General features: G+C 42.8%; 1 protein-coding gene and 1 long non-coding RNA gene across 5 annotated transcripts in view; one reads left to right on the forward strand and one right to left on the reverse strand.

The window, feature by feature from the left end:
* Positions 1-625: 625 nt before the first annotated feature.
* On the reverse strand, positions 626-14,642 carry LOC132401676 (uncharacterized). Of its 2 annotated transcripts, XR_009514664.1 has the most exons (4): positions 14,502-14,638; positions 9,960-10,150; positions 6,937-7,116; positions 626-843 (listed from the first exon to the last, which is right to left on the reverse strand). It is a non-coding gene; the product is annotated as an uncharacterized LOC132401676 (long non-coding RNA). The 2 variants fall into 2 exon arrangements; XR_009514663.1 differs by lacking the exon at positions 9,960-10,150 and having other exon boundaries at positions 14,502-14,642.
* Positions 14,643-14,762: 120 nt separating this feature from the next.
* The window catches only part of ssx2ipa (synovial sarcoma, X breakpoint 2 interacting protein a), a 100,570-nt gene continuing 88,712 nt past the window's right edge, over positions 14,763-26,620 (forward strand). For all 3 annotated transcript variants that reach the window (XM_059983725.1, XM_059983726.1, XM_059983727.1), the window contains exon 1: positions 14,763-14,900. The gene's annotated coding sequence lies outside the window, so the exon portion shown is untranslated. The remainder of the gene's footprint in view (positions 14,901-26,620) is intronic.

Raw genomic sequence — 26,620 nt, forward strand, 5'->3', positions numbered from 1 at the left:
ATGTACAAGGACAATGGACAGAGTGCAGATTCTTGGGGAAAGCTCCTGTCAGGCTGGCCTGGGACTCAATTTGCTGTTGTTCCTGGTTTTTGGCCTGATGGGTTTGAGCCAGGAGAGATGTTTATTAAAAGTCTCCATTCTTTGAGCGACTTAAATTTGCATTTATAAGTCCCCACTAAAGACTGCTAGCACACAGAATAATTAACCCTTGACACACAATCTCAGTTCAAGAGCATGAATGAAAACTGATTTCATGCATATTTCATCTTTGCTTCGCAATGATTATTCTGACAAATATTAGAATTCCAACCATTTCAGGCCAACAATGTGTTTATGCCTCTGATGTTAATCCCATGACATGAATGAACTCCTGCCAGCCTGCTCTTGCTGATCCATGTTAATGTTAACATTTGGAGCTCCCGTCTTTGGTTCTGAATGTAAAGGGAGCATTCAGAGAGTCTGAAGGTCCTGTACTCATCTACAAACATACCCACTGTCTGCAGCCCAAGAAAATATTTGGTCGCTGTCAATATACAAAGGAAAATGAAGACTGAGACTGGCTTTTAATGGAAATGAGAAATTGGCCTTTAGCTCCTGAGGAGGAAAAAAAATTGAAGGCTTCTTTGTTCAAAGATAAATATGCCTGAAGAGGCTTTATTCTCCAGTAAGTAATTTTGAGCATTTTGAAATATGATTGTTTTGCCTACTTTAATTTGGCCATTGTCAGAGATTCTGCTGCCCACATCCAAACAGTTTCCTTTCAGGCAGTTTCTTGGGATGTGAGATTCTCTGGGTTGTCATGTAAACCCTTCTAGGAATTGACATATGGTAGATGCTGAAAACCTGAAATAAAGTTCAGAGTAAATTTATCATCTAAGTGCATATGGCAGCATTTACAATCCTGAGATTCATTTTCTAGTGGGCATTCACAGTAGAACAAAGAAAATCAATGAAAAATTACACAAACAAACATATTTGGTGTGCAAAAGACAAACTGCAAATATATGAAAACAATAATAATTAATAATGCTGAAAACATGAGTTGTAGAGTCCTTGAAAGTGAGTCCATAGGTTGTGAAATTAGTTCAGTGTTGAGAATACTGAAGTTGTCCACACTGGTTCAGGAGACTCCTCATTGAGGGATAATAACCATGCCAGAGTCTGATGGTGTGGGATCTAAGGCTTCTGTATCTGTATGGGGATGGTGGGGGACCTTGATGGTGGATGCAGCTTTCCAGTGACTGCGCTCTATCTGGATGTGCTCAGTGGTGGGGAGGGTTTGGCCTCTGATGGACTCTGTACAGATTTTTCCATTCCTGGGCATTGGTGCATAGGACCTTCACCGAGAGTGCTAACTTCGGCACAGGCTAGGGAGAAGATAATCATTCAAAAAAAAGCTCGGTTTATAAGTCCAACTAAGCCTACAAGGACTCTCATTTCACATCATTGGCCTTGGATTGAGAGATGATATTTTTAACAAGTCAGCTGTTTGCTGATTTACGTAACTAGAGAGTCTCAAACCTGTTATTAGATTATCGCCACATCCTGGCTCCACCTCTCTGTCCTGGGTTCAGCCCTGAGTAATCTACCCTGAAATAAGACCTGGGACTGCCAGCTGGAGACAACGTCATACCCAGATTTGTTGGTTGTCTGTCGTATCCAACGATGACAGGAGAGTTTTAAGGGTGGAAAAGCTGTTGCACTGGGGCTGTTCCACTAGTCATGGAACACTGCAGCACAGAAAGGGGCCCTTTAGCCCACCTAGACTGTGCTGAACCATCAACTGCCTAGTCACATCAACCTGTATCCAGACCATAGCCCTTCATATGCCTCCTACCCGTGTACCTGTCCAAACTTATCTGAAATGTTGAAATCGATCCCATATCCACCACTTCTGGCAGCTAATTCCACATCATCACCACACTCGGAATGAAAAAATTCTCCCTCATATTCCCCTTAAATATTTCACCTTTCACCCTTAAGCTATGACCTCTGGTTGTATTCTCACCCAACCTCAGTGGAAAAAGCCTATCTATATCTCTCATAATTTTGTATGTCTCTATCAAATCTCCTTCAATCTTCTATGTTCTAGGGAATAAAGTCCTAACCTATTCAACCTTTCCCTATAACTTGGGTCCTCAAGCTCAATCAATATCCTTGTAAATTTTCCCTGCGCCCTTTCAATTTTATTTACATCTTTCTTGTAGGTAGGTGACCAACACTGGTCACAATATTCCAAATTAGGCATCACCAATATCTTATACAACGTCAACAAAACATCCCATCTCCTGTACTCAAAACATTGATTTATGAAGGCCAATGAGTCAAAAGCTTTTACGATTCTATCTACCCTGTGACACCACTCTCAAAGAATCATGGATCTGTATTCTCAGATCCTTCTGTTCTACCACACTACTCAGTGCCCTACTGTTCACTGTGTAAGACCTACCCTGGTTGGTCCTACTGAAATGCAAAACCTCACATTAGTCTGCATTAAATTCAATCTGCCATTTTTCCAGCTGGTCCAGATACTACTGCAAGCATTCTCACTGTCGACTACACTCCCAATCTTGCTGTCATCCACAAATTTTCTGATCCAGTAAACCTCATAATCATCCAGATCGTCAATATAGTTGACAAACAACAATAGACCCAACACCAATCCCTGGGGCACTCCACTAATCATAGGCCTCCACTCAGAGAGGCAAGCATCTACTACCATTCTCTAGCTTCTTCCACAAAGCCAATGTCTGATCTGATTTGTTACATCATCTTGAATGCCAAGCAACTGAACCATCCTGACCAACCTCCCATGTGGGACTTTGTCAAATACCTTGCTAAAGTCCATGTAGTTGACATCCCATGCCTTGCCTTCATCAACTTTCAGGGTAACCTCCTCAAAAATCTCTAAGATTGTTTAGACCTGACCTACCATGTACAAAGCCATGCTGACAATTGTTAATCAGCCTGTATAGCTAAATACTTATACATCCAGTCCCTTTGAATATCATTCAATAACTTTCCTACTACTGATGTCAGGCTCACTGGCTTATAATTTCCTGAGTTGTTCTTAGAGCTGTTTAAATAATGGAACAACATTATCAATCCTCCAATCCACCAGCACCTCATCTGTGGCTAAGGATGGTTTCAGTATCTCCACTAAGGCCCCTGCAGTTTCTGCACTTCCCTCCCACAGGGTTGACATAAATACATCATAAGGTCCTGGAGATTTACCCAGCCTAATTTGCCTCAAGACAGCAAACACCACCTCCACTGTGATCTGTCTAAAGCCCATGATCTCGGGGCTGCTTTGCCTCACCTCACGTCTATAGATTCTGTGTCTGTCTCCTGAGTAAATAAAGATGCAAAAAATCAATTTAAGACCTCCCCCATCTCTTACTGCTCTTCAATGGACTACCACTCTGATCTTCCAAAGGACTAATTTTGTCCCTTGCCTTCCTTTTGCCTTCTTAATACATATGTAGGCCTTTAGGATTCTTCCTCACCTTGTCTGCTAGAGCAATCTCATGTCTTTTAGCCCTCCTGATTTCCTTATTAAGTGTTATTTTTCATTATTTGTTCCTACTTGCTCTGCACCACTTTCTTTTACTTAACCAGGGCCTCAAGATCTCTCAAAAACCAACATTCCCTAAATCTGTATTCCTGCCTTTTATTCTGACAGGAACAAAAACTGTAATTTCAAAATTTCAGTTTCGAAGGCCTCCTACTGTACCACTAAATACATCTTCACCAGAATACAACATATCTCTATCCACACTTGCCAGATCCTTTCTGATACCATCAAAATTGGCCTTTCTCCAATTTAGAATCTCAATTTAAGGACCAGACCCCTCCTTTTCCTTGATTATCTTGAAACTATTGGCATTGTGAACACTAGTGGCAAACTTTGGTCATCCACTCTGTCTCATTCCCTAATAGCAGATCAAGTGTTGCACAAGCTTTCATTGGGATTACTATGAACTGATTAAGGAAACTTTCCTCAGCACTTTTGACAAACTCTATCCCATCTAGTCCTTCTACAGTACTGGAATCCCAGTTAATATGTGGAAAGTTAAAATCACCTATTACAACCTTATAAACAAGAGAAAATCTGCAGATGCTGGATCCTTGCGAGTGGAACAATTGCTACACCTGCCCCTACACCTCCTACGTCAGTACCATTCATGGCCCCAAACTGTCCTTTCAGGTGAGGTGGCACTTCACCTGTGAGTCTGTTGGGGTTGTATACTGTGTTCAGTCCTCCTGGTGTGGCCTCCAGTACATCGGTAAGACCTGATGTAGATTGGGAGACCACTTCATCAAGCATCTATGCTCCGTCTGCCACAACAAGTGGGATCTCCCAGTGGCCACCCATTTTATTCCCACTTCCCTTTCCCACTCCGATATGTCCATTCATGGTTTCCTCCACTGTGTATAAGGTGACATTTAGGTTGGAGGAACAACACCTTATATTCCATTTGGGTAGCCTCCAACCTGATGGCATGAACAGTGATTTCTCAAACTTCCAGTAACGTTTTCCCACTCCCCCCTTCACCTCTTCCCATTCCCTTGTCCCTTTCTCATGTTATCTTCTTGCCTGCCCTTTGCCTCACCCTGGTGATCACCCCCCCTTTTTTTTTCTTCCAAGAGGTCTAGAATACGAGAGCAAGGATGTAATGCTGAGGTTTCATAAGGCACTGGTAAGGCCTCACCTTGAGTATTGTGAACAGTTTTGGGCCTCTTATCTTAGAAAAGATATATTGGCATTGGAGAGGGTCCAGAGGAGGTTCACAAGGATGATTCCAGGAATGAAAGGGTTATCACATGAGGAACATTTGATGGCTCTGGGTTTGTACTCACTGGAATTCAGAAAGATGAGGGGGAATCTCATCGAAACCTTTCAAATATTGAAAGGAGACTAGATATGAAAGGATGTTACCCATAGTGGGAGAGTCTAGGACGAGAGTGGACAGCCTCAGGATAGAGGGGCGCCCTTTCAAAACAGAGATGCGGAGAAATTTCTTTAGCCAAAGGCTGGTGAATTTGTGGAATTTGTTGCCACATGCAGCTACGGAGGCCAGGTTGCTGGGTGTATTTGAGGCAGAGATTGATAGGTTCTTGATTGGACATGACATCAAAGGTTACGGGGAGAAGGCCGGAAACCGGGGTCGAGGAGGAGAAGAAAAAAGGATCAGCTATGATTGAATGGCGGAGCAGACTTGATGGGCCAGATGGCCTAATTCTGCTCCTATGTCTTATGGTCTTATGGACTTCTATCTCTTTCACCAATCAACTTCCTAGCTCTTTGCTTCATCCCTCCCCCTCCAAGTTTCACCTATCACCTGTCCTCCCCTCCCCCCACCTTTCAAATCTACTCAGCTTTTTTTTCTCTAGTCCTGCCAAAGAGTTTTGGCCCAAAATGTTGACTGTGCTTTTTTCCATAGATGCTGCCTGGCCTGCTGAGTTCCTCCAGGATTTTGTGTGGATTACAACCTTATCTTTCTTGCAATTGTCTTTTCAAATTTGCTCCTCTAGATCCCACAGACTATTGTTTGGCATGTAATATAACCCCATAAACCTGATTATATTTTTCTTATTCCTCAGTTATATCCATAAAGCCTCTCTGGCTGACCTCTCCAGTTTGTCCTGACTGAGCATTGCCGTGACATTTTCCCTGACTAGTAATACCACCTCACTCCCTCTGGACCTCGAAAATCCCTCCCTTAGTATCACCTGTCCTATTGTGTGACCCTCCCCTGGTGTTGCACCCCCCCACAGTGAGATCCTCCCTCAGTACCGCCTCTACCACAGTTTGACACTCCACCAGTATCACCTCTTCCACAGTGCGACCCTCCCTCAGTACCAACCATGACAACAGGCTTCCTCTATCCCACATGTGCTGTTAGAGAAACACCCTTTAATTTTTTTCTGACTGGCAAATTAATGAATTCCAGGGCCGTGAGATAATGTTGCAGCTCTATGAAACCCTGGTTAGACCACACTTGGAATATTGTGTTCAGTTCTGGTCACCTCATTATAGGAAAGTTTTGGAAGCATTAGAGATGGTGTAGAGGAGATTTACCTGCATGACATGAGGATATGTTGAAGGAGCCAGAGCTTTTCTCTTTTGGGGACGAAAAGAGATTAGATAGAGGTGTACAAGATGATAACTGGCATTGATTGAGTGGACAGCCAGAGACTTTTCCCCAGGGTGGAAATGGTTAATATAAAGTTAGATATGGCCCTTGTGGCTAAAGGGATCGGGGTATGGAGAGAAAGCAGGTACAGGGTTCTGAGTTGGATGATCAGCCTTGATCGTACTGAATGGTGGTGCAGGCTCGAAGGGCTGAATGGCCTACTCCTGAACCTATTTTCTATGTTTCTATGAAGGAGCATAATTTGAAGGTGATTGGGTAAAAATATGGGGTGGATGTTAGAGGTAGGGTTTATTTACATGAGAGTGGTGGGTGTGTGGAATATCCTATCAGGGTGGTGGTAGGGGCAGATACATGAGGGGTATTTAAAAAACTCATGGATGATAGAAAAATGGAGGCTATGTAGGAGGGAAGGATTAGATTGACCTTAGAGTAGGTTAAGGGTTAGTACAACATTTTTGGCTGAAGGGCCTGTACTGTGATGTTATGTTCTATGTTCTAGGACTCCTATGTCAGAACGCTGTTTCTGGATTTCAGTTCAGTGTCCAACAGTACTGTCCCACAGGCCTTGGTGAAGAAGCTCCAATTTCTCAGTCTAAATACACCACTGTGTAACTGGGTGTTAAACTTCCTAACCAACAGATCGCGGCTAGTCAGGATGCACAACCCCTTCTCCTTCCTCATCATCCTCAACACCTCAGGACTGTGTGCTGAGCCCATTGCTGTGCATTCTGCTCACACGTGACTGCATGGCCAAGCACCCAAGCAATTGCATACTCACGTTCACCAGTGACATGACAGTGGTGGGGCTAATCACCAATGTCAATGAGAGGAGGTGGAAGAGCTTGAGGCCTGGTGCCAGGCAAACAACCTTTTCCCAAACACAAGTGATTCTGCAGATGCTGGAAGTCTGAAGCAAAACGCACAAAATGCTGGAGGGACTCAGCAGGTCAGGCATTATCTATGGAAATGAATAGACAATTGACATATTAGGCCAAGATGTTTCTTCAGGACTGGAAAGGAAGGAGGAGGAGGAAAGCTAGAAAGTGATAGGTGAAGTCGCTGGGTAGGAAAAGTAAAGGGCTGGAGAAGAAGGAATCTGATAGGAGAGGAGAGTGGACCGTGGGACAAAGGGAAGGAGGAGCGGCACCAGAGAGAGGTGATGGGCATGTAGGCAACATTGTCAGAAGGTGAAATCAATGTTCATGCTATCAGGTTGGAAGCAAACCAAGTCATAATATGAGATGTTGATCCTCCAACCTGAGAGTTGCATCATTGTGGCAAAAGAGGAGGTCATGGACTGCTACGTCTGGATCAACAATTATGCGTACTGGAAATGACATTAAATAATCTTGAACTTGAACATTTCTGTTCTATGAACCTAAGCTCAGTAAGCACTGGAATTGTTCCACAGATGTGTATTTTGCACAGGTAGGATCCAATCCTGATTTGGGAAATGAACACATTATTTACTGAATTTGGTCAGGTACCCTTGGGATAAGCAAGATGCAGTTAAAAGTAATTCCTGTGTCAGATGTCTGCAGTGTGTTGCAAGCTGAGTTTCAGTTACATGACTTGCCCTGCCATGCACAGTTCCATCCCACTGGGGAACAGCTCCGGTCTCACAGCTGGGGAACGTCAGTGGAGGTTCAGCTGCTCGGGAGATGGGTGTGTGTGGCTAATTGCACCATTTGCCAGTCAGAAGGACACACATGCCTGTCAGTGACTTCTGTCCGTGGGGATCACAACGGCCATGTTGTCTCGATTTCAAACCACATTCTTCCTCATATTTTGCAACATAGAACACAGCACAGCACAGGAACCACCCATCTTTTATATTCACAATGTTTCACACCAAAAACCTACAAATAATACTTGTGAATATATAAAAAACATGATTTATAATTTCAAATTATACTATTGTTATTACAATCTCAGAATAAGAATCAGGTTTAATACCTTTGGCATATGTCATAAAAATTGTTGGTTTTTAAATAGCTTTTTCTGATCCTGTGCAGAGGCCCTTCCATACCAGACACATTCAAGTCCCTGAGGAGCCTGAGGGACAGGCCCTTCAGCCCATCATTTCTGTGATGATCATGATATCATATTGGACTGCACATGTACATGGTCCATGTACCTCCATTCCCTACCTGTTGATGTGACTGTCTAAGTACCTCTTGGATATTGCTATTATATCTTCTTTCACCACTCCACACCCTGGCCTCAACTATACTGTACATTCTAGGCACCTACACTCCTTGTGAAAGTGAACTGCCTTGTTAATCTCCTATAAACTTCACCCCACTTCTCACCTTAAACCCATGCCCTCTTGTAGTTGACAGCTTTACTCTGCGATAAAACACTACCTATCTACCACCACCAGGTTCAGGAAGAGTGAATAATCATCAGGCTCTTGAATTCGTATGATAACTTCTGTCAGTTTCACTTGCCCCAACACTGAACAGTTCCCACAGCCCACAAACTCAATTTCATGAACTCTTCATTTCAGGTTCTCAACTTTTATCCTCCATTTCCCAACTAATGAAAGCAAGCACACCCAATGCCTTCTTTACCATGCTATACACACTACATGTGTGGCCACTTTCAAGTGGCTGTGGGCTTGCTCCCCAAGATCCTCCTGTACATAAATACTTGTAAGGCTTCTACCATTTACTGCATACTTTGCCCTTGCATTTGACCTCCAACAATGCAACACCTCTGCCAATGTCTATGTTGTCTCCAGTTGAACTTCTGTACTAGAGTGATGCACCCTGAGGGTTCAGCAGTCTCTATTGTCTAAAATGAAGGAGTACCCCACTTATTGTCATCCCACCGTACATACATACAATCAAACAAAACAATATTCCTCCAGACCACAGAGCAGCCACAAAGAATATATCACACACTGCACATAAAACCAAAATATTACCACAAGTAAGTTAAAATATAATTAAAATTGCATGTAAACAGTAACTCAAACAGTACTTTTTTTTCAGAAATTTCTCCCCATTTAGAAAATAGTCCACGTCTTTATTCCTTCTTCCAAAGTCCATGACTGTACACTTCACTTCCATTTGCCACTTCTTTACCCATTTTCCCAATCTGTCCAAGACCTTCTATAAACTCCCTGATTCCTCAATGCTACCTGCCCCCTACCTATCTTCATATCATCTGCAAACTTGTCCACAAAGCCATTAATTCTGTCATCCAAAGTATTGATATATAATGTGAAAAGAAGTGGTCCCAACACCAACCACTGCGGATAAATAATAGTCACTGGGACCAACCAGAAAAAAATCCATTCTTCAACCAAACTTCTATCCATGCTAGTATCTTTTCTGTAATGCCAAGGGCTCCTATCTTGTTAAGCAGCCTCATGTGTAGCATATTTGGGACTTCATCTTTGGAGACAGGCAGGTACAATAACAACTTTTAAAAGGCAGTCGGACAGGTAAATGGATTGGAAATGTTTAGAGCAAGGTTTCCCAACCATTTTTATGCCATGGACCCTGAGAACAGGGGTTAGTATGAGCTTCTAACAATCTCTTTGATCCCCAATCATCAGGTAAGAGGTACTATTGCATTAGGGCAAAGACTGTTAGGATGGGAAACTGCTTCTCCCCCCAGGCTGTGGGACTACCGAATTCCCTGCCACCACCCAGGTCATATCACGTTTGAAATGCCAGTAACATATACTGTTTATTTTTTGACTCATATTGTAAAAACTGATTATTTGTTAATTTATTTGTGGTAATATTACTGTATGTGTTGTGTGTGAGTTATATGTATTGTGTTATGCACCTTGGTCCAGAGGAATATTGTTTCATTTGGCAGTATCCATGTGTACAGTTAATGACAATAAACTTGAAATTGAACTTCACTTGGAGGGGCAACTTGGTCAGCATGGATTAGTTGGTCTGAAGGGTCTGTTTCCATTCATTATGATTCTAGGACTTCAATGATGGATGTGACCTGTCAGCGACAATTGCATTCTGTGAATGAATAAAGAGGTAATTAGGATTTGTTTAAATTGAGGTCACATGTTTAGAGAATTGAATTGAATTGAGTTTATTTCTTACATCCTTCACATACATGAGGAGTAAAAATCTTTATGTTACATCTCTGTCCAAATGTGCAATTTATGGTAATTTGTAATAAATATTATGTACAACAGGACAGTCAATATAACATTGAAATACAATTGCGTCACCATGAATTAATCAGCCTGATGGCCTGGTGGAAGAAGCTGTCCTGGAGCCTGTTGGTCCTGACTTCTATGCTGCAGTACTATTTCCTGGATGGGAGCAGCTGGAACAGTTTGTGGTTGGGGTGACTCAGGTCCCCAATGATCCTTCAGGCCCTTTTTACACACCTGTCGCTGTAAATATCCTGAATAGTGGGAAGTTCACATCTACAGATGCACTGGGCTGTCCGCACCACTCTCTGCAGAGTCCTGCGATTGAGGGAAGTACAGTTCCCATACCAGGCAGTGATGTAGCCAATCAGGATGCTCTCAATTGTGCCCCAATAGAAATTCCTTAGGATTTGGGGACTTGCCAAATTTCTTCAATCACCTGAGGCCCTAAGACCATAAGATGTAGGAGCAGAATTAGGCCATTCAGCCCGAGTCTGTTCCACCATTCTACTATGGCTGATCCAGGACCCCAATCAACCCCAGACCCCTGCCTTCTCACCATATCCTTTGATGCCCTGAGTGATCAGGAAACTATCAACTTCCACTTTAAATATACCCATGGGCTTGGCCTCCACTGCAGCCTGTGGCAGAGCATTCCACAGATTCTCTTCTCTCTGGCTAAAAAAATTCCTCCCTATCTCTGTTCTAAAAGGTCACTGTTCAATTTTGAGGCTGTGCCCTCTAGTTCTGGATACCCTCACCACTGGAAACATCTTCTCCACATCCACCTTATCGAGTCCTTTCAACATTCGGTAGGTTTCAATGAGATCCCCACATGTTCTTCTAAATTCCAGTGAGTACAGGTTCAAAGCTGCCAAACGCTCCGCGTATGTTAACCCTTTCGTTCCCAGAAACATAATTGTGAACCTCCTCTGGATTCTCTCCAATGAGAACACATCCTTTCTCAGATATGGGGCTCAAAATTGTTGACAATACTCCAAGTGTGGCCTGACTAGTGTCTTATAAAGCCTCAGTATTATCTCTTCGCTTTTATAGTCTATTCCCTTTGAAATAAATGCCAACATTGCATTTGCCTTCTTTACCACAGACTCAACCTGTAAATTAACCCTCTGGAGTTTTGCACGAGGAATCCAAGTCCCTCAGCACCTCTGTTGTTTGAACCTTCTCTCCATTTAAATAATAGCCCACACTGTTGTTACTTTTATCAAAATGCATTACAACAGAGATGGGGTGAAGCTCTCTCAGAAAATTGTGAGTCCATTACCACAGAGAATTCATCACATTGCGAGGACACTGGGTGGCAGATTGTAATGATCACAATTGTGCTTTGCTTCTTGGCAAGGTCACCCATAGGGTAGAGGCCAGACCAAGAGTGCTCCACCGGTCCTCCAGGTTTGGAGGTTCATCTCAGGGCTGACAACCCTGACTGGTCAAACAAAGAATCCTTCTACATCTCTTTGGCCAAGGATTGACCTTCATTGCTGCCCTAAACACCAGAGGCGTAACATGCACTAAGTAAGAAATCGGGGTGCAGGGGAAGAAAGTGTCCCTGAATCATTGAGTGTGGTCATTCAGGCTCCTGTTTCCCTTCCCCAATGGGTAGCAATGAGAAGAGGGCATGACCTGGATAGTGAAGCCCTCAGTGATGGAGGCCATCTCCTTGAGGCATTGCCCCTTAAAGTTGTTCTCGATGGTGCAGCGGGGTGTTTTTGGAATGAGTCTACAGATATTAATATGCAGTGTGTGTGTGTATATACATGTGCATACACTGGTATACTGCAGACAGGGAACTGGCCAGTTTCTGTGTTCACTCTGAAATTCTATGTAACTATTCAATGCCTTTCAACTTTGAAATGTTGGCCATGGTTTAAGGCAAGAGCGGGAAAATTAAAAGGAGATTTACGAGGCAAATAGTTTACAAAGGCCATGGTGGGTGTCTGGAAGACTTGACAGGAGAGAAGCAGATACAGTAGCAAAGTATAAGTTGCAGGAATAGACCAGGGGTTCCCAACCTGGTGTTCACGCACTCCTCAGTTAATGGTTGGGGTTCATGGCACACAAAAGGTTGGGAACCCCTGAATTAGAAGGGTAAGAACCATGTGCAGACAGCAAGGATTAATTGGGTAGATTTGTGTCTTGGTCGGCCTCTTCCGTTTTGTATGTTTTATTTCTATTTTTACTCTGCTCCAGAAATCTCTGCAGGAAAAGTATATTCAGTTGTTCACTAGGAGGATAAAAAATCTTTATTTTGTTGCACTGAATAATGTGCCCAAGATGAATGTTCAGTAAAGGATGTGATTTATTTTTGTTGTCATTCTGACTAGTATTCAGTGGGACAAGTCACCTGAATGACTAGTTCAGGGTCCGATGTGATCTAATGCTGATGTTGGGGGTTACCTGTGTTGCAGTTTATCTTATTCTCATCAAATGTCAGACAAATTTTTAAATGTTTTTGTGACTGTATATTGTAACAATATGTACTATGTGTTTTGTACAGTACTGTGTTTTGTGTTTTTCACCATGGGCCCAGAGGGTCGCTGTTTTGTTGAGCTGTATTCACGTGTAAGACTTGAACTTGAACTAATACTCCATTACCCTGTGTTGGTGAGTGTGTTGTGAAAATGTACGACCACAGACGTGGCACGTTAGTCAGACACTAGAAGCTTGTAAACGTCACTCAGCTGTGAGGTGCAACGTTGGCGCTGGATACAGTCCTCATGCAGACTTATCACCACGAACTTGTCAGACCCATAGAGGAGCTGCTGATGTTACTGACGCTAACCACAATGATCCTTCAACTGTGAGTCATATCAGCATATAACAATTACAGCACGGAAACAGGCCATCTCGGCCCTTCTAGTCCGTGCTGAACGCTTGCTCTCACCTAGTCCCACCAACCTGCACTCAGCCCATAACCCTCCACTCCTTTCCTGTCCATGTACCTATCCAATATTTTTTTTTGTAATTGTCTTACCCACATTAAAGTCATTAGAATTTCTTCCCAAGAGAGTTTCCCAAGACAGTCACAGTCAAGATGGAGATTTGTTGACACTGAGGGCGACAAGGTGATATTAAAGGAAGGTGGGACTGAGGTGAAAGGTTCTTAATGAATGGTAAAGTAGGAAGAGAGACAGTTAAATTAAAGATTGAAGACTAAGATAATACTCTATACTCTACGCCATAGCGAGCATGTGTTGGTGTGCGCCAAAACTCTAGTTGGCAGTGGGGTTTCTATGCCACTGTGTTGAGTTTCTTCATGAGAGACTTGGACGAGGAAATGCACTTCAAACATTTTCGCATGTCGGCAGGTAGATTTGACGATTTGGTTCATCTATTTTGCATCGGTGTACAGACATGGTGGAGAAGAGGCAACCGGAAATGCGTAGGAGGAAATGCGATACTCGCAAGCGGACCAATCACAGTTGTTGCGGTCTGCGTCACCGTGACACGAGTTAACTTTTTGGGGAGGTGCATGTCACCCTATGGCATAGGGTACACGTTACCTACAGCATAGATGCGACGCACAAATACAAATCAGCCTTAAGGCTGTGTCCTCTGGTCCTAGACTCAACCACTACAGGAAACATCCTCTCCACATCCACTCTTTTGAGGCCTTTCAATATTTGACAGGTTTCAATGAGATTCCCCCTCATTCCTCTAAACTGCAGTGAGGACAGGCCCAGAGCCATCAAATGCTCCTCATACATTAACTCTTTCATTCCCAGAATCTTTCTTGTGACCCTCCTCTGGATTAAATATTAGTTCTATTTGTCACCTCAAAACATGGAGCGAAATGCGTCGTTTACGTCCATGACAAGCAGTCTGAAGATGTGCTGGGGACAGCCTGCAAGTGTCGCCATGCAACAAAGTGATTGCAATCATCTGTTCTGTTTCAATGTTCATTGTTAGCCAGCGTGAGATCTGGGGGAAGGTTATCTGAACAAATGGGGCATGACTGAGATCTGGGGGGTGCTTGTCTGGAAGAAAGGGGTGGGACATATCTGGGGGCGTGGTATCAGCAGGAAAAGGCGGGGCTTACATTTGGAGGCAGTTTATCTGAACAGGGCGGGGCTTAGATTTAGGGGCGTGGTAGCCCGCGGAAAGGGGCGGGGCTGAGTTTTGTCCGCACGAGAAGGGGCGGGACGCAAGACGTCACGGCTTAAGGCGTAGTCATCGGCGGTGCGTACCTCCCAGGCAGCCAATGAGTGCTGGGTTTACTGCGTTTGTCTGCCCATCCGGCTGGTCACACCGTCGCCCATTGATCCGGCTTTGGCGGCGTCTCTGTGTCCATGGTGTCGGTGTTGATGGCTGCTGGGAGGCGGGGAATCCCGATGACAATAGCGGCCTCTTCGTGAGGCACTGAGGAGGAGGCCGGCCGGCCGGCCGCGGGTTGAGGGGCGGTCGCTATGGAGTCCGGCTGACGCGCAGGCGCAGCAGTTCAGCTGCCAGCCGCGGGTTGAGGGGCGGTTGCTATGGATTCCGGCTGACGCGCAGGCGCAGCAGTTCAGCTGCCAGCCGCGACCCTGATTGAAGGGTTTGGACGCGTCGCTCCCGCAGACGGACAGCGGCCGCCTTCCGGACCAGAGGTAAGTCGCTGGGTTCCGGGATCCCGGTGCAGCAGGTGGGTGGTGGGTCCGCATGGGCGGGATAGGAGGGCAAGGCAGGGTGCAACCAGCACGGCGGGATCCTGGCTCCACGGCATCACCCAGCTTTTTGCTCGTTGTCCCACTCTCTCCCCTTACTGTTGTAAACTATTATCATTTGCACAGCAGAAAACTCACCACAGTTCTAAGTATGTATTCTTGTACAAATCATGTAGTGTGGAGTGTTGTGTCTCCTGTGCTGTCCGCCTGCGATGCTGCTGCTGCAAGTTAGTTTTCCATTGCACCTGTGCATACAAATGCGCATGACAACAAACTCGACTCGAACTCTTTTTAATTCTCTTTTTGTAAAGCCACAGTTGAATCTACTGCCTCCCATTGATGCAATCCAGATCAGATACCCTCCGTGAAAAGAATCTTACCTTTGTGTCCCCGTTTTTTGTGGGGTGGGGAGCCGGGGATGTTCTTCCGCCTCACATGATTTCACCTAACACTTGCCAGTTTGTACTCCTTCCCCTCCCCCCACACCTTATTTTGGCTTCTAACCCCTTCAATTCCAGTCCTAATGAAGGGTGTCGGCCCGAAACGTCGACTACTTATTTCCCTCCATATATACTGCCTGACCTGCTGAGTTCCTCCAGCATATTGTGTGTGTATGTGTTGCTCAAGATTTCCAGCATCTGCCGAATCTCCTGGCTATTACCTCGCATTTCAAAAAATACTTCCTTAATCGGAAATTGTTTTGCGATGGCTTCAAAGACGTGAAATGTGCCGAGTGTTTATTTGAATGAAACCTATTGAATGTTTGAATGCCTGACAGCGTGGATGTGGAGAGGATGCCTCCTGTAATGGGGAAGTCTTAAGACCAGAGGGGCACAGCCTCAGAAAAGAGAAACGTCATTTAGAAAAGAGATGAAGAGGAATTTCTTTATGCAGAGAGTGGTGAATCCGTGAAATTTTTTGCCACAGGTGGCTTTGGAGGGCAAGTCATTGGGTGAATTTAAGGCAAAGGTTGATAGGCTCTTGATTAGCCAGTACATGAAGAGATACGGGGAGAAGGCAGGAGACTGCTAAGAGAAATGAATCAGCCATGGTGAAAGGGCTGAATTCTGCTCCTGTGTCTAGTCGAAATCAGGTTAAACCTTATCCAGAGAACAGTGGGAATGAGAGTGATACATGCTTTAAAAATAATAGACTGAGTTTAAGGAGAACCTTGGTAAACACTTGAAGAAGAAAGAGTGTAATGTTCTATTAAATAAGAGTATAGCAGTTGCTATCTGGTCTCCTGAAAAACAATTGGATATGGGCAATAAATGCTGGCTCATACAAAATACGTTGTAAAAAATTGTTAAGATTGTGAAAGAGTAGTGTGGAATTGGGGTCATAAGTACTAGACTGGTTGTTGGCACAGTCAAGGAACCCTCTGCATAATAGAGAATTGTTACAATTGATAAGGTACTATCACAGACTTGGTGACGCAATTAGATTTAATTATTTATAATCAAAGTATCTTTGTGATTAGAAATTGGCTTGTTCAATTTTCAAAAAGCCCTTATATAGTGTGCAATTTACGTCAGTTCTGTTTTAACTGCACAGATGGTGCAAAGAATTTCAAAACTAAAATTTCATTCAAAACTTCAAATCAAGTTGTAATTGATATTTGCGGAGATGACCATCCCTGGGTGTGACAAAGTTTGAAAAAAGACTTGTTTCTCTATGGCCCCACCCTCCAGTCATTGTAACAGCCTCCAGCCTTGCAACCCACTGAGATCTCAGCAATTGTGGCCTCTAGAACACCTCTGAATTTAATCACTCTGGTGTTTGTGACTGTCCTTTCATTGCTTTGATCAGGACTCTGTGGAATCCTGTCATTAACCCTATTAAGTTCTTTTCTGACAATCCTTTAAGCTTGCTACCTCCTGTTCCTAGCACTTTGATTTTATTTCATCAAAGTCGATCTTTAAATTTTCTTTCCTAATTTTCTAATGTGATCAAACTTTTGTCGATGAAAAGTTATTTTGCCACATAAGTGCAAGTTGTAAATTAGATGCCCAAGTTAATCCTTTTTACTTGTGATGGATGTAGACTTAAATTCTGCATGACTGTCAGGAAGATGGATTAATGCTTTGTGTTATTCCCTGTGCCGCCACTCACCCCCACCTTCTGAAGAGGTTGTGTTTAGATTCAGTCCGTTGTCTGGATTTTGCCATCTGGTGGGTTGAGCGAGGAGTGATTGCCTGAATTTTGTGCTCTAATCTGTGAATAATAATGCTAGCTTTAATTGTGAAGAGTGTTCACGTCTTTCAGAGAACTGGGAGGGACTTCATTCACAAAGTCAATAGGCTAGCATAACAGCTGAAAACCATGCTGTCTGGCTATTCACAGGAGGCTCAAAATAAATGTTTTAATTTTTGTGGTTGTGATGGCTTGCAAATTGCCCAGCTGGCTACTAACAAGTAAAGACCAGACAATAATTGCTCTCATCAGAAGGATGGTAACTTTCAAAGAAAATGTTTCTGGTCGTCCTTGACAGGGATCAGCCTTTATCTATTTGTTTTGAGGGTATTGGTTTTCGCCTGTCCCTGTGTGGTCCACAGAGATACTGAAGGCAGTCTACAGGGTCGTCAAGTTTCTGTGCGCAGAAGATCTGCGACACCAGTGTTTGAGTGCTCAATGTAGAAGTATTTTCTGCTGTGCCTGAGTTTGCATAGGTATATTTTTCTATAATTCTTAATATCTACATGGAACATAGAACAATACAGACCCTTTGACCCATGATGTTGGACTGACCTTTCATCTACTTCAAGACCAGTCTAACCCTTCCCTCACACATAGCCCGCTACCATGGGTGCCACAGTAGCATTGTAGTTAGCGTGATGCTTTGCAGAGTTCGGAATTCAATTCCAGCACCTTCTGTAAGCAAGTTTGTACATACCATTTCGTGTGCATATGAGTCCCCCCCCCCCCCCCCCCCCCGTCCAAAGACCCACCAGTTGGTAGGTTAATTGGTCATTATAAATTGTCCTTTGATTCAACTGCGTTAAATCGGTGGGTTGCTGAGTGGCACAGTTTGAAGGGCCTGTTCCTTGCTGTATCTTAAAATAACAAAAATATATAACCCTAAGTTTTCTATCATCCATGCATCTATCTAAGAGTCCGTTAAATGTCCCTAAACTATCTGCCTGTATCACCATACCATCCCTAGCAGCGTTTTCCATGCACCCACCACTCATACCTCTGACATCTTTTGATCATCTGTGATTGTAACTACATGGATTTTTTAGAAGTTAGAATAAAGTGATGCAGTAATGCCAAAACTTTCAGTGTATAGTTAGAGAGAGTGGGGGTGGGGGAGGAGGAGTAGTTTTTGATGATCAAATTCTAGAATCTTTGTTATTTATTGCCAGATCAGCTGTTACAATAGGCCTGGAAGTTGATGAGACGGTCAGTGGTGTGGGGCAGTCAGTTTGCTGTGGAGTGAATCAAACTGCTGATTTTGCCATTACTGCAGCACACAGATATTAATACGTGCTCAAAACTTCAGTGACACAGTTGCATTTAAAAGTACAAATGTCATTTTTGCTTTTAATTGTGGTCACTGGTTTCTCTGATATTCACGCATTTGGTAGTGGTCTTGATGAAAGCAGGAATTTGGTGCAATTAAGAGGGGAAATCCGGAAGCTGTAACCTCTCCACAATTCTGCCAGAAATTAGTAATTTGCTGAGAAATCATTGTTGTGGAAAATATAAATGCAAGCTGTCTAACAAACCTTTCTGACCTTTTCATGATATCTTGAGCAGAATATTTTTTTTCAAATACAGTAGATTCTGGTTAATTGGGTCATTGGTTAATCAGAGCAGCAACTTATTTGGGACGACTTTAAAGAGAACAATCTAATCAAGAAAACAGATGAGATTCCTGTTGTTTATTTGGGATACAATGCTCCTTAATTGGAGTAGGAGATTTGGTGAACAGTTAACTGGCATAAGTTGTGTGCACTTGCTTGTGTAAGGGGTTTCTTCTTTATGTTACTATGTATGTTAATCAAATAGCTGCTTGTTATGTTAAAAGTAAAAATGCTTCTTTGTTATGGTAACTGGTGAGAGAGTGCTTTCTCTCGCAGCTTGTTTGGGTTATAATTACAGATAATGAGAATTGTATTCATTTGTTAACCAATTGGGATAGATGTTATTCTTTCTTGTGGGGCTGTAAGCTAGTGTTGCGCGGGCTTTTGGGGAGTTGGAGGGGAGATCGCGAGGAAGGAGGACATGCTGGACGCGCTCTGGTCGACCACCAAGGTTGGTCCCAGACGGCGGGTCGAGGAGGTCGGAGAAGATCGAATAGTGGACCGAGGACTTCGATAGTTGAGCTTCAACGGTTGTGCACGAATTGACTGAACCCTGATAAGTTCTGGCACTTTTTCTTTCATATATATTGTATCGCTAATAATTACCTAGTTCTAGTAAGATTTATAAAGTGTAATTTGTAAAATGTACAGTGTGTGCTGGCTGATAATCGATGTTTGAGGCCGTATCAGGTGGCATTGCACAGCAACCGACATGAGACAAGGTTGGGCGGGGGACGGGGTCTCCCCTAGACGCGTACGAGCCGATATAGCAGTGTTAGATACTACATTGTTCTGTGAGTGAACAGTTTTTAAATAGCATCAGTTGTGTGTGTTTGTATTCAAAAAACAGTGATTTTTTTTTTGTCACTGATAGTTGGTGTGCAATGAGCAGTAAGAGAATTCAGAACTGTTTTGCTCACTGTGGTTTCAAGCATTCAGGCTTGGAGATGTGAGAAATGGCCAGGAGCGAAAGTTAAATAATTTCACTACTTTGAGTCAGGAATTATGAAGACTTGGAGAACACAGTCGTCAAAAGCATTTTATGAAGCTAGTCCATTATCTGCACTAGGTTCTGTGCTAATTTTGTTCATTTACTGTCAATCGAAAGAAAATGGCAGTGTATACTGGATGAATTCCTGATTGCTATTAGGAACTAACAGTTTTTGTGCTGTAGTGGTATTGCTAATATAATTTGTTCTATATTTAATTTAAATAACCTTTTTTACTCAGATGGTAGTTTGTTATTTTTATACATTTTAACTGTTTCCATGAAATTCTGGCTAGTTGGAGCAGCCACTTCATTGGGCCAAAATGTGCTGGTCCTGATGAGTCTCACTTAACTGAAATCCACTGTATTTAGTCATTAAATTATAGGGCAGTACAGTATAGCAACAGGCCCATCTACTCAATGCAGAGTTGTTATTCTGCCTGGTCCCATCGACCTACACCTGCGTTATAGCCCTCCCATCCATGTACTTATCCAACCATCTTTTAAACATTGCAATCAAAGCTGCATCCACCAGTTCAGCTGACAGTATAAGAACATGAGAGATAGGAGCAGGAGTAGGCCAATCGGCCCCTCAAGCCTGCTCCGCCATTCAACAAGATCATGGCTGATCCAATCTTAACTCTAGTTATCACCGAATCCCACAAGGCAACAGTGCCAACCAACAGGGCACAATGCCGCCCATTTTATTTTATTATTCATCCCGCCCAAACCCATGTGATCACCCGGGGGGGGAAAAAACGATTTGCCAATTGAGGAGAAAAAATCTGGAAAATTCCTCTCTGACCCATCCAGGCTATCGAAAACTGGCCCAGGAGATCACATGGCTGATCTAAACCTAGCCTCATGTCCACTTACTTGCTCGCTCACCATATCCCCTAATGCCATTTTTATCCAGGAAAATGTCTATCTCCGTTTTGAATTTATTGAGTATGGTAGCTTCCACAGCTCTCTGGGGCAGTAAATTCCACAGCCCCACTACCTTCTGAGTGAAGAAATTTCTCCTCATCTCAGTCCTGGAACGGCATCCCCTTATTTTAAGATTATGCCCCCTAGTCCTGGTTTCACCCATCATTGGGAACATTCTCCCCGCATCCACCCGATCAAGCCCCTTCACAATCTTGTATGTTCCACCCTCTTGCCTCCCTCTGAATTAAGTTTTCCCTTCAGATTCCCCTTAAGTATTTCACCTTTCCCCTTAACCTATGACCTCAGTAGAAAAGGCCTGCTTGCATTTGACCTTTCTATACCCCTCATAATTCTGTATACCACTGTCAAATCTCCCTTCATTCTTCTATAGTCTAGAAGTATTTGAGCTCTATCTTTTTTTTTGTTTTTCTGTCAGTAAAATGGTTTAAATGTTTGTTCAAGATTTGTGCAATTTCCTTTGCTTGTTTGCTGTGAGAATTCTTCCTGTGGTTTCACAGTCAACAAAATCAATGGTATTGAATGCCAACTATTCATTAGTGCTGATGCTTGTACACAAAATAGGTCAGTATTGGAGTAGTCTGTGCCACAAAATGTGCCAGGTCTTTGTCAGCACCGAGTGTTTTGTTGACCTTTGTTTTACTCTATTGGATGAGTGTCTAGCCATTGGAATGATGCATTGAATAGATAACATTCTCAGAAAGCGCTGTTGCTTATTACTTAGGGACACCCTGCATCAGATGTGCAGGTAACCAAGGGTGATCAGCTTCTTCAGCTATTAACAAACTAAGCACGACATGGTTTTATTCATACCTCGACTCTTTTATATGCTTTTGAAACCTTGCCTCATGATCAAGTGAGCTCAGTCAAATACTTCAAATGGACTCTGTGTCTACAGCATTTTGGGAGTGAAAGGTCCTGATTTACAGTATCCCCCAGTGAAAAATTATTTTTATTTTTATTTTAGAAATGTAGCACGGCAACAAGCCCTTCAGCCCAATGAGCCTGTGCTGCCCCATTACACCCTACTGATTAATTAACCTACTTGACCAATGGACATGTATGTGTAATTTGATAGAATTTACTTTAACTTTAGGAAAACTGTAATTTTAAAGCTAGTCCAGTTTGAAACCAAAATTCTACAGATATGTTAGCTTTATTTGTCACTGTACATTGAAATATACAGAAACATGTCAATTTGTATCAACAACCAACACAATCTGAGATTAGGCTGGGGCAACCCACATGTTTCCAGTGCCAATAGAGCATGCCCACAACTTACCAGCCACTAATGTCACGTCTTTGGAATGTGAGGGGTAGCCAGAGCTCCTGGAGGAAACTCACATTTTCATGGGAAGAAGGAACACATTCCTTACAGACAGTCAAAATTGAACCCAGAATTCTGATGCCCCGAGCTGTAATGTCATGCTAAGTGCTGTGCTAAAGTGGCTCTGTTTCTTTGGTCTAAGTAATGGGCTCATTTTCGCACACCTTAAGATGAAATTTGCCGTAGTTTTACACGCATCTCTTAGTTTGTAATTAGCCAGTGGCTATCAGTGTAAGTTGTAGTGAGTTCCAAATTATCTGCAGGCTGGTAGCATGTTATAGTGAAAAACAGAACCTCTGTGTAAATACAGTGTGAACATATATCCATATGGCAAATGTTCTCATTGTCTGAAATAGGGGGTGGGGCAGACATAGTGATGGGGGAGATGGGACCAGCTGGATTGATTTTTCCATATAGCCACTGTGACCGCATGGCATGAATGGTCTTCCTCTGTCTTATAATTAACTATAGATGTCAGAGCAAAATTAGGCCTTTCAGCCCACTTCAGTCTTCTCCACCATTCCATCATGGCTGATTTATTATCCCCGTCAACCCCATTCTCCTGCCTTCTTTCTGTAATCTTTGACACCTTTACTAATCAAGAACCTATCAATCTCCATGTTAATATATCCAATAACATGTCATCCACTGCGCCTGTGGCAATAAATTCAACAGATTCACCACAGTATGGCTAAAGAAACTCTTCCTCTTCTCTGTTCTAAAGGCACATCCTTGTGTGCAGTCTAAAACAAACCCATCATTTTGTTCATTATGAGAGAAACTTGCTCCTCTGTTTTCACATGCAAAGTTAATGAGCCCTGTTTGCCACATTTTAGTAACCCCTGGAGGCACCTTAATTAATACATTCTTGTTCTTCACTGTGCAATGAATGTGAATGTTACACTGGCAACATGTAAGTGGTACTCTGCTGACACTGTAGGTTAATGAAGATGTGTAAATGACGAGCCAGATTTGGCAACGCAGAATGCTTGAGAAGGTCATAGAGTTATGCAGTATGGAAACAGACCCTTTGGCCCAACTCATCCATGCTGACTAAGGTGTTATTTGAGCTCTCCAAGTTTTGCACATGTCATGTGACAAAGGAACAGAATTAGGCAATCCCTCTAGGCCATAAGGCATGAGAGTAGAATTAAGCCATTCGGCCCATCAAGTCTGCTCTGCAATTCCTTCAAGGCTGATCCTGGATCCCACTTAACCATATACACCTGCCTTCTCACCTTATCCATTGATGCCCTGACCAATCAGGAAACTGAGCTTCCGCTTTAAATATGTCCAAGGGCTTGGCCTCCACTGCAGTTGGTGGCATAGCATTCCATAGATTCAGAAATCTCTGGCTAAAAAATTCCTCCTTACCTCTGTTCTAAAAGGTTGTGTCTCAATTTTGAGGCTGTGCTCTCTCGTTCTTGATACCCCCACCGGAGGAAACATCCTCTCCACATCCACCCTTATCTAGTCCTTTCAAAGTTTGGTAGGTTTCAATGAGATTTAGAAGAATCCTCCACATTCTTCTAAATTCCAGTGAGTACAGGACCAAAGCTATCAAACATTCCTTGTGTTATTTAATTCCCAGAATTATTCTTGTGAACCTACTCTGGACTTTCTCCAATGACAACACATCCTTTCTGAGATATGGGGCCCGAAACTGTTGACAATAACTTTGGCAGCTTGACAAGTGTCTCATAAAACCTCAGCATTGTCTCCTTGCTTTTATATTCAATTACCCTTGAAATAAATGCCAATATTGCATTTGCCTCTACCACAGACTAAATCTGTAAATAGACCTTCTGGGAGTCCCTCTGCACCCCTAATATTTGAATTTTCTCTCCATTTGGATAATATCTGCACTATTGTTCCTTTTACCAAAATGCATTATCATACATTTCCATCTGCCAGTTTTTTTGCCCATTCTTGCAAATTGTCCAGATCATGCTGCAATCACATTGCTTCCTCAAAACCATCTACCCCTCCACCTACTTTTTTATTGTCTACAAACTTTGCCACAAAGTCATCAATTCCGTTATCTAAATCATTCACAGACAATGGTTAAATTAGTGGTTCCAGTACTGACCCTTGAAGAACGCCACTAGACACTGGCAGCCAACCAGAAAAGGCCTCTTATTCCCACTCACTGCCTCCTGCCTGTCGGCCATTCTGCTATCTATGCCTTAACTTTTCTGTGATGCCATAGGTTTTTATCTTGTTAAGCAGCCTCATGTGTGACATCTTATCAAATGCTTTCTGAAAATCCAATTAAGTGACATCCATTTCCTCTCCTTTTTTCATCCTGCTTGTTACTACTTCGAGGAATTCTAACACATTTTGTCAGGCAAGATTTCCCTTCACAGAAACCGTGCTTGTTTTATAATTAGTTTCCAGATACCCTGAAACCTCATCCTTAATAATAGACTCCAACACTTTCCTAGCTACTGAACTTAGGCTAGCTGGCCTATAATTTCCTTTCTTTTGCTTTCCTCCTTTCTAAGAGTGGAGTGACATTTACAATTTTCAAATCCTCTGGGACCGTGTCGCAATCAAGTGATTCTTGAAATTTCATTATCAATGCATCTGTTGCCTCTTCAGCAACCTCTCTCAGGACTCTGGGATGTAGTCCATCTTGTTTAGATGATTTATCCACCTTAGACCTTTCAGTTTGCCAAGCACTTTTTTTTTCTTTGTAATAGCAATGGCACTCACTCCTGCTCCATGACACTCACAGACCTCTGGCACACTGATAGTGTCTTCCACAATGAAGACTGGTACAAAGTGTTCATTAAGTTCATCTGCCATTTCTTTGTCTTCTTTTACTACCTCACCAACATCATTTTCCGGTGGTCCAATATCAACTCCCACCTCCCTTTTACTCTTTATATAACTAAAAAAAATTCTAAAATCCCGCTTTGTTATTGGCTAGTCTGCCCTTGTATCTCATCTTTTCCTTTCATATAACCTTTTGTAGCTGACTTTGGATTTTAAAAGCTTCCTAATCATCCAACTTCCCATTCACTTTTGCGACCTTGGATGCTCTTTCCTTGGCTTTTATGCAGTCCTTAATTCCCTTTATCTGCCACATTTGTCTACCTAGCCATTTAGGAACAACTTCTGAGGGACATGTTTATCCTGCGCCTTGTGAACTATTCCCAGAAACTTAAGCCATCTCTGCTCTGCTGTTATCCCCTGCAGTATTGTCCTCCAATCCCATGCCTCTATAATTCTCTTTATTCCATTGTGATATTAACACATGTGACTTGTGTTTCTCCCTCTCAAATTGCAGTATGAGTTCAATCATATTATGATCACAGCCTTTACATTAAGCTCCCTTAAAAAGATCTGGGTTATTACACAACACCCAATTTAAGATGGCCTTTCCCTGAGTAGGCTCCAGCACAAGCTGCTCTTAAAAGCCATCTTGTAGGCAGTTAACAAATTCCCCCTCTTGCAATCCGATAACAAGCTGATTTTCCCAATCCCCTTCCATATTGAAGCCTCCCATTACAATTGTGTCATTACTCTTATTACATGCCTCTTCCAGTTCCCTTTGCAGTCTCAACTCTGCATTGTGGCTACTATTGGATGCCTATATACAATTCCCAAAATGTTTTTTCTTACCCTTGCAATTTCTTAACTCCACCCACAAAGATTCAGCATTCTTTGACCCTGTCATCTCTTTCTAAAGATGGAATTCCATCTCTTGCCAAAAGAACCACAACACCATGGACTCCTATCATTAACTGAGGGGTCTGTGTACCCCAGGTTTGGAACCCTGCTCTAAATCTTTCTGAAGTCCATTACCCTTGTTGAGGCATTGTCTGCTGACAGCAGCTTGCCACTTCTATCCCGGGCCTGTCTTTCAAGTTGTCCTCAGTGTAGCCCATCAAAGATGCTTCCTCTTCCAGGGATAAGGTCTTTGGAACTACAGTTGATGCTTCTGTAGCTCTGGGTCATTATGAGATGGAGTTACTAGTTCCATGCCCTATCCCTTCTGCTTTCACAGCTCAGTTTGGGACTGTCTATGATGGAGCTCTTATCTATCAGTCTACTTGTCTAAATGCCTTGTAAACATTGTAATTGTATCCACCTCTGCCACTTCCTCTGCCATCTTGTTCCATATACCGAACCAGCCTCTGGGACTTATGGGCAAGTTTGAGCTAATGGACAGTAAGAAAGACAACAGGAGTCATTTTTAGAATTTACTCAGAATACAATTGAGGAAAGGAAGATGAGTTACATTTGTATTTAAAATGAGAAAGAAATGAAATCTGATGAGGATGTTGGAAGCTATAACTTCTGAACATGAGATGTAGTGAGAACAAAAAATGATAACGAGGGTTCTGAACCTTGTAACTTCCACCTTTGATACTAAGCTGCGGTTCATCCAAGAATAGGTGAGTACTGAGGTCAGTTGAGAAAGGAAGTAGGGAGATTGTAGCTTGGTAGTTTTGCGTTTTGTATAGTCTGAGTGCTTAAGTGCAAATTGTGTGTCTTGAAGCAGGACATAGTTTGAGATTTATTTATCACATGTACTTGGAAACATACAGTGAAATGTGTTAACCACCAGCAGACCTAAGGCATCTCTGTT

Source organism: Hypanus sabinus, chromosome 11, assembly GCF_030144855.1.
Source record: "Hypanus sabinus isolate sHypSab1 chromosome 11, sHypSab1.hap1, whole genome shotgun sequence".
Taxonomy (NCBI): Eukaryota; Metazoa; Chordata; class Chondrichthyes; order Myliobatiformes; family Dasyatidae; genus Hypanus; species Hypanus sabinus.